At 45.4% G+C, this 8,353-nt stretch overlaps 1 long non-coding RNA gene across 1 annotated transcript; it reads left to right on the top strand.

Annotated features, from left to right (window-relative positions):
• The first annotated feature begins 1,659 nt into the window (after positions 1-1,659).
• On the top strand, positions 1,660-4,157 carry LOC115479730. The gene is made up of 3 exons (XR_003943743.1): positions 1,660-1,804; positions 3,189-3,192; positions 4,148-4,157. It is a non-coding gene; the product is annotated as an uncharacterized LOC115479730 (long non-coding RNA).
• Positions 4,158-8,353: the final 4,196 nt, after the last annotated feature.

Here is an 8,353-nt window from a genome sequence, read left to right as displayed (position 1 = left end):
TTCAATTTTCTCAGGAGTCTCTCATGTGGGGCTTTGTCAAATCCTTCTGAAAATCTAGATACACTACATCAACCGGCTCACCTTTATGCACATGTTTATTCAATTCTTCAAAGAAATGAAGCGAATTAGTGAGGCATGACTACCCTTGGCTGAATCCATGCTAACTCTGTCCCATTAAACCATGTTTGTCTATGTGTTCAGTAATTTTATTCTTTTGAATAGTTTCCACTATTTTTCCGAACACTGAAGTCAGGCTTACCAATCTGTAATTTCCTAGAGCATCCCTGGAACCCTTTTTTAAAAATCGGCATTACATTGGCCACCATCTTCAGGTACTATAGATGATTTTAACAACAGGTTACAGATCACTTACTGCAATCCCCCTCCCAAGGCAGCAGTAGGTAAAGTGTTAAATCAGATCTCCTGCTGCTGCGGGGACAGCTCATGGTACAGGTGGCAGAATCTCACAACTGCAGCAGCAGGAACTGATGGGCATCAGTTCCTGCTGCTGCAGGGTCAGATTTACCACTTGTGTTGCCAGAAAAGAGCTGAATCATGTCCAAAGCAATTGCACAACCCACTCAACCCCAGGGCCAGATGCACTAAACTTAATGAGCCAGCAACATGGTTTTTAAACTAGTTCTAGCCGGTTTAGCACACAAGTAATAAACTGGGACATGCACAAAAGGGTTCTCCGAGCCATTTTCCTGTCACGGTAGCAGCTAACAAAAACAGAATGCAAAGCTATTATAATGAGCTAATTACTATTATAATGTGCATGTAATGCAATGCAATGCAATGCACTACCATTTCCAACCCCATGCACAAAAACACTCTCTACCTTTACCGTGGAAATTTTAACGGGAGATCTGGACCTGCCGGTTCTTCATTATCGCAAGTAGAAGAGGAGAAACAAGGTAGGGAAAATGGAGCGCACAAAAAAAAGTACACTGGCTTACAAGCAGCTTCTTTGCGTGTATGAAAGCTGTGCCATGATTCTTTTCTCAAATGACATTTTACTGTCAAGAAATGAGGGGCAGTAAATGTAAAGCATAAAAGTAATGGTGACTTAGGAAAAATGCAAGGAAAACAAGGGTCAAACAGCCTCTGCTGGGAAACAGCATCCCCAATGCTTAGAAGCACAATAGAGAGGGGCTAAACCAATAGGACAGTGTCAGCCTGGGATGTCCCGCCCACTCACTACTGGAGGGGGACACCAGGAAGTTCAGATCCAATCAGCTCATAGCTCTAGAGTGATATCATCAGGGAAGCCCTCTAGGGAGGAGGAGTTGGGACAGCAGCCAGCCAATGAAAGTCCATCTTCAATTCCAGGATGACAGCCGGCCAATAGAAGGAAGCAGCAGGAACAGCTGGGGGTGGAACCAAGCCCTGAGCAGCAGCGAGCATATTCTAGACGTTTCCCACTTTTTCCCAGCAGCGGGGAGGCAGGGAGCCCCAACACAGGTCTGTCCATCCCCCCCAAAAAAACTTTTGTGCTTGCAAAAAAAAAAAAAAAAGGGCTACTTCTACTGCTTTCATACACGCGGCTTGTCTGCATGTATGAGAGCTGTCTGTAGCATGCGCAGAGCAGCCACGCATAACAATTGACTGTTCTGTGCATGCTCAGCTCACTGACTGACTTCCCCCATATCGCATGTAAATGAGCTGGGTCGCAAAAGCAACGAGCAGCTCATTTGCATGCGATTCTTTTTGTGAATCCCTTTGTGTTTCTAAATCGGCAAATTTTTACCGATTTGGAAATGCAGACGGATTCTTAACAGGACTTTTGTGCATCTGGCTCCCAGTGTGGAGGATTGGGGGGGAGGGGGGGGGGGGAGAAAGGAAGATCAGTGCAAAGGAAGGAGGGGGTATGAAGAATGAGGTTCAGAGGGAGAAGTTAAAAAGAGAGGAAAATTATATGTGGAGGAGGAAGGGTGTGAGGAAAAGAGATGAACCTTAGCTGGGACAGGGTGAAAAGGGAAGAGGGGTTTGAATTTATCTCAGGCCTTTTCAGTAGTAGCTTAAGGTGAGTTAGATTTAAAGTAGATATTATTCTGCCATCTCCCAGAGGACAATGTAAGTTTGTACCTGATGCAATAGAGAGTTAAGTAACTTATCTAAGATCACAAGGAGTGTCACTGGGATCTAAACCTATTAGAGGAAAGAGCCTCTAGAACAAGGGTGTAAGCAGAAGGGGAAATAGTGTCTGGAGGGGGAAAAGGGGAGTAGTGACACCTGAAGTGAGCAAGTGTGAAGGCAAAAGTCTCTAGAGATGAAGGGAGAAGAATATCTGGAAGGAAAGATGGAGAAGTGTGAAGAATCTGGAGGGAGTGGAAAGAGGCAGAGGACTATCAAAGGAGTGAGAGAATGTGGAACTGGGACTGGAGAGGAGTTGAAAGAGAAGGAATGGGAAGCTGGATACAGTAGGTATCCACTCAATTCTACACAAGTCTCAATCAGGATTTCAGTCGAATCACAGCACCGAAACTGTACTAGTGTCCGCAATGAATTCATTCAAACAGACAATTGAGAATGGTAACAACATCCTCCTCCTGCAATTCGACATGTCCAGCGTCTTTGACATGGTTAATCATGACATACTAATATATATACTAGAATACTTCGGAGTAGGAGGCACAGTTCTCAAGTGGTTCAAAGGGTTCCTGACCACAAGATCATACCAAGTAACAACGAACGCGGACAGATCACCCCCATGGATACCTGAGTGTGGAGTCCCCCAGGGATCCCTACTCTCACCAACATTATTCAACCTAATGATGATACCTCTAGCCAAACTACTTGCCAATCAAAACCTCAACCCCTACATTTATGCAGATGACGTCACAATTTACATCCCATTCAAACATGATCTAAATGAAATCACCAACGAAATCAACCAAAGCCTCCAAATAATGCACACTTGGGCAGATGCATTTCAACTAAAACTCAATGCAGAAAAAACACAATGTCTTGTACTCACCTCACAACATAACACAAAAAACTTCTCCACCATAATCACACCATACTGTTCCCTTCCTGTCTCAAAAAACTTGAAAATTCTGGGAGTCACCATTGATCGAAACCTCACTCTTGACACCCATGTGAAAAACACGACGAGATGTTCTACACCATGTGGAAACTCAAAAGAGTAAAACCTTTCTTCCTGAGATACATCTTCCGTATCATAGTACAGTCAATGGTAATAAGTCATCTGGACTACTGCAATGCACTGTACGCCGGATGCAAAGAACAGACAATCAAAAAACTCCAAACTGCCCAGAATACGGCTGCCAGACTGATATTTGGAAAAACTAATTATGAAAGTGCAAAACCACTAAGAGAGAAACTGCACTGGCTCCCACTTAAGGAACGCATTGCTTTCAAGATCTGCACGATTGTACACAAAATCATTCACGCAGACGCCCCAATCTACATGCTAAACCTTGTAGACCTACCTCCCAGAAACGCCACAAGATCATCCCGCAAATTTCTCAACCTGCACTACTCCAGCTGCAAAGGACTTAAATACAAGCTAATGCATGCCACTACCTTCTTTTACATGAGCACGCAGTTATGGAATGCATTACCTACAGACCTGAGAGCAATCAACGAAACAACTATCTTTCAAAGATCTCTGAAGACATTCCTCTTCAACAAGGCCTACAATGAGAACCTACAGCCTCAATAAGTCACCTCGCCAACCCACTCAATTATCAGCAACAAATCCTATATCTACCCTAACCAATCTCTTCCTTCTTCTTTTTCCCTTCTTTAATAACTACACATTATTAACTGTATCTGATATCCTGAAATGACAATATTAACAAATCTATGTAAGCCACATTGAGCCTGCAAATAGGTGTGGGAATGTGGGATACAAATGCAATAAATAAATAAATAAATAAAATAGGTGAGAAGAGAGAGAAGAAATAGACTGAATTTCAGGAGCGACAGGCAAGGGTTTGGGGTTGGTGAAGGAATGGATCAGCAGAAGGTAGATGATGTCATGGAAGCAGTGAGTATGAGGATGGAAATGAGAGCCTAGGGAGTGAATGAAAGAAAGGGGGTATATGAAGCTTGGAAAGGAGAGAAACTGGGAAAATGGGAGGGTTGGGGAAGGGGTGAATGGGAAATGAAAAGCTGGTAGGTAGCTGACAGGTAGAGAGATATTGAGGACTGGAAGGTGAAATAAGGGGAGAATGAGGAACATAAGCAAATGAATGGAGAAGCAGGCAAGAAAGAAATGGAAAAAGGACAAAAGGGTAGATCAGTGTTAGGAGGAAAAGAAAACAAGAGGAGAGAAGAAATGGAAAGGGGACTGAGGGAGAGAACTTACGAGCAGATCAGCACAAGAAAAGCAGAAAAAAAAGACTGCAACCAATCTGATTAGACAAATAAAATGACAGACAAAAAAGTAGAAAAGAAAAAATGTAACTTGAAATTTTTAGGGACTGAAATGTGTCAGCTTTGGGAAAAGTGCATCTTTCTGTTGTAATTTGTACAATGCAGGAGGAAACTATTTCTATTTTTGTAGAGTTGTACTGCTTATAGAGACTGGCTTTCCTGATTTCTTTTTAGTTTTTGTCTATGGTTTGCCATGTCTAGTTTGTGGTTTCTTAATCTGTATTAGGTGAGGGTCTGGCTGTGTTCTGTGTGTATGATGAGTTATGCTAATGTGTAGTTCAAAGCTTCCCAAATGGTGGGTCGAGGTATAGGAGTTTGGGAAGTCACAAAACCTGCATTTGGGTTCAAGACCTTAGTGGGCTCTCCATAGGGGCATAAGTATTCTGCACCTCTGGGGGATCACAGTTTTCTTTGGCCAAGGCCTCATATAGTTTCCATCTAGGGATCAAAAGCAAACCAGCTTGCTCTAGTTTCCCAACAGCAGGTGCATTGTGTGATAAGGCATTGGCGCGTCCTTATCAGGATGAAGAAGTAGCAAGCCAGATCACATTACTTCTCACTTCAAACCAGTGGAAATTAGAAAATGTGGATTTCTTTAAGAATTGGGGGAACTACAAATCCGAAGAAAGTGAAGTTACTTACCTATAATGAGGGTTCTCCGTGGACAGCAGGATAAGTCAGCTACATGCTGGTGAAATCATCTGACGAACCCAGAAGCGGATAAAGCTCTCCCAGAGCTCAGAGGGAAGTCTTTGAAGAGGCCCCCTCTGAGCATGCGTAGGTTGCCCTCTGTATGTCCCAGTGTGACTACTTCCCTCTCAGGAATTCCCAGCTAGACCCGCGGGTTAATCCGTGGAGGGGAGGGATCCTGCTGTCCACGGAGAACTGTTATAGGTAAGTAACTTCACTTTCTCCATGGACAAGCAGGATGAGTCAGCCACACACTGGTGACTCTCCAGCTGAGGGGTGAGAAGGAGCCTGATAGTGAATCGATTTGAGGGGGCCCCTTTGAGCCCCACTACCCCGCTGAGAGAGTAAACTCCGAGATAAAGAAGATGAACTTTATTACCGTCCATGAGGTGGATTGAATCAAGAGAACCATAGCCGACCAGGCCCTTGCCAGGGCAAGAAGCAGAACAATCAACTTGTTATTGTGGTAAAAAAACAGTGCCATTGGAGACCTCACCACAGGCTGATAGTCTTGTGGGGCAGCAGCCAGAGACATAGCAGGCGCAAGCACCCTAGACGCCAATGAACTCTGTTGTATAAATCCCAACTAAAGTTCAGGGAGCAAAGCCTGGATGCACTCATTGAGAGCTGACATTGGGAAAGGCTAGGGCGTTGGTGTAGAAACAGGCTGCTGAACTTGCTGGGTCAAAATGGGTGCCTGGCCCTGGATGCCTGGAGACCCATGCATCGGCACCTCTTGTATGGAGGGAGAGTGGTCTTCTTGGCACCGACACTTCTCAAGTACTGAGGAATCTCTTGGTGCCCCAGAGCTCGTGGCACCATGCTTTAAGGGTGATCAATGCCGATGCTTCTTTTGATGCCGGGCATCAATGCTCCGTGGTGCCGACAAGGATGACGTTGAATCCTCACCTCCTCAGGGTCAGGTCTGATGCTGACCGGTCCTGGGAGACCTGCTCAGTAGCCAGTGTTGAGGCAGGTGGAGACCCACTTGATACATGGTCACTCCCAGTGTCTAAGGGTCTTGCAGCCATATGGACTGACGCATCTGATGCAACTCCCGATGTAGATACTGACACCACAGATGCCAATGCCGATGCTGACGTCGAGGCTTCGGACCTGGCTCCAAAAATGTTATCTCTTTGAGCCTCTCTGGCTAATTGGGTTCTTTTTTTCATATGAAGAAACAGAAAACAGTTAGAAGGGGTATGTTCAGGCCCCAAACACTGGAGACACCAAGAATAGATGTCTTTACCAGAGATGGTCCTATTGCATCGGCTACAGCGCTAAAAGCCACTGGGAACCTTCGATGATATGGAAGGAAAAACAGCTGTGGATAAATCAACAGACTCGATGGTGCCGAAAAAGGGACAAAACACCAGAGAAAAATGAAGAGAAGAACCTGACCAAAGCTCAGCCTAAGTGTGGCCTACTAAGCACAGTAAAAATGAAGAAAACTTAAAATGGGCAAAAATAACCTAAAACATAAGGGAAAGGGAAGAAAAATACCCCAAATGAGGTACCTGGCAACAAGAGACAAAAAATAGACCAGTAAGGCATAAAAGAAGCTCTGTGAACAACCGAACTGGCAGCTGTAAGGAGCAAAGAAAAAAACCACATTCTCTGCTCACCTCAGAAAAAAGAGACCTGTTGTTCCTGCACTCTCGTGGTGGGTGGGAAGGCACTTGCGCATGCACAGTGGAGCACAATTCGTGCTCCAAAGAGATCTATAAAGCTTGTTTCAAGCAATGGACCAGGCAACGTGGACCACACTACCCACATTTGAGAATTATAGGCTTACTTCTCCTCGGAGAATAAAATATCTATAACCATTAGGAAAAAGTCTGTACACTAAGACATTCCTATATACAATCACATTCCACTGTACGAAAATAGAGGCGGCTTCTGGGTCGAAGAGACAAAGTCTGGAAGATAGGACTGTACTGGTGGGGATTAGGGGGGAAGGGGCAGAGATTAAGGGGAGATTCATGCCAACAGGGAGGGCAATTTTCCCCCAGGCTTTTTCCCTGGTTCTGTGAAGCTAGTGTTCACAAGCCAAATGGGAGAAGATATCATATCCATTGTGCAATGGTGACTTGTGGAGGGGCATAATCGAAAGGGACACCCAAGTTTTGCTGAGGACATCCTCGCAAAACGTCCCGATGGAGGGGCGGGGAAACCTGTATTATCGAAACAAGATGGATGTCCATCTTTCGATTCGATAATACGGTCAGGGACGCCCAAATCTTGACATTTAGGACGTCGTTAGAGATGATTGTCCCTAGACTTGGTTGTTTCTGATTTTCGGCAATAATGGAAACCAAGGACACCCATCTCAGAAACGACCAAATGCAAGCCATTTGGTCATGGGAGGAGCCAGCATTCGAAGTGCACTGGTTCCCCTGACATGCCAGGACACCAACTGGGCACCCTAGGTGGCACTGCAGTGGACTTCATAAAAAGCTCCCAGGTACATAGCTCCCTTACCTTGTCTGTTGAGCCCCCCCAAAACCCACTACCCACAACCATACACCACGACCATAGCCCTTATGGGTGAAGGGGGGCACCTAGATGTGGGTACAGTGGGTTTCTGGTGGGTTTTGGAGGGCTCACATTTACCACCACAAATATAACAGGTAGGGGAGTGATGGGCTTGGGTCCGCCTGACTGAAGTGCACTGCACCCACTAAAACTGCTTCATGGACCTGCATACTGTTGTGATGGACCTGAGTATGATATTTGAGGCTGGCATAGAGGCTGGCACAAAATATTATTAAAGATTTTTTTTAGGGTGGGAGGGTGTTAGTGACCACTGGGGGAGTAAGGGGAGGTCATCCCCGATTCTCTTCGGTGGTCAACTGGTTAGTTCGGGCACCTTTTTGTGCCAGGTAAAGTCGTCCAAGTGCTCGTCAGGGATACCCTTTTTTTTCCATTATGGGTCGAGGACGTCCATGTGTTAGGCACGCCCAAGTCCCGCCTTCGCTACGCCTCTGACACGCCCCATGAACTTTGGTCGTCCCTGTGACGGAAAGCAGTTGGGGACATCCAAAATTGGCTTTCGATTATGCTGATTTGGGCGACCGTGAGAAGGACACCCATCTTCCGATTTGTGTCGAAAGATGGGCGTCCTTCTCTTTCGAAAATAGGCCTGCTAGTAGTTGTATTTAAGACCCATAATGCAAAGCTCTAGAAAGAGTCTGGATGCAAAGTTGAGGCCTGTCATAACAAAACTGCTCTAGGCAGATAATACCCCAGATAAGGG

The sequence above is a fragment of the Microcaecilia unicolor genome, chromosome 11, assembly GCF_901765095.1.
Source record: "Microcaecilia unicolor chromosome 11, aMicUni1.1, whole genome shotgun sequence".
NCBI classification, from domain to species: Eukaryota; Metazoa; Chordata; class Amphibia; order Gymnophiona; family Siphonopidae; genus Microcaecilia; species Microcaecilia unicolor.
This window is presented reverse-complemented; position numbering and strand designations above follow the sequence as displayed.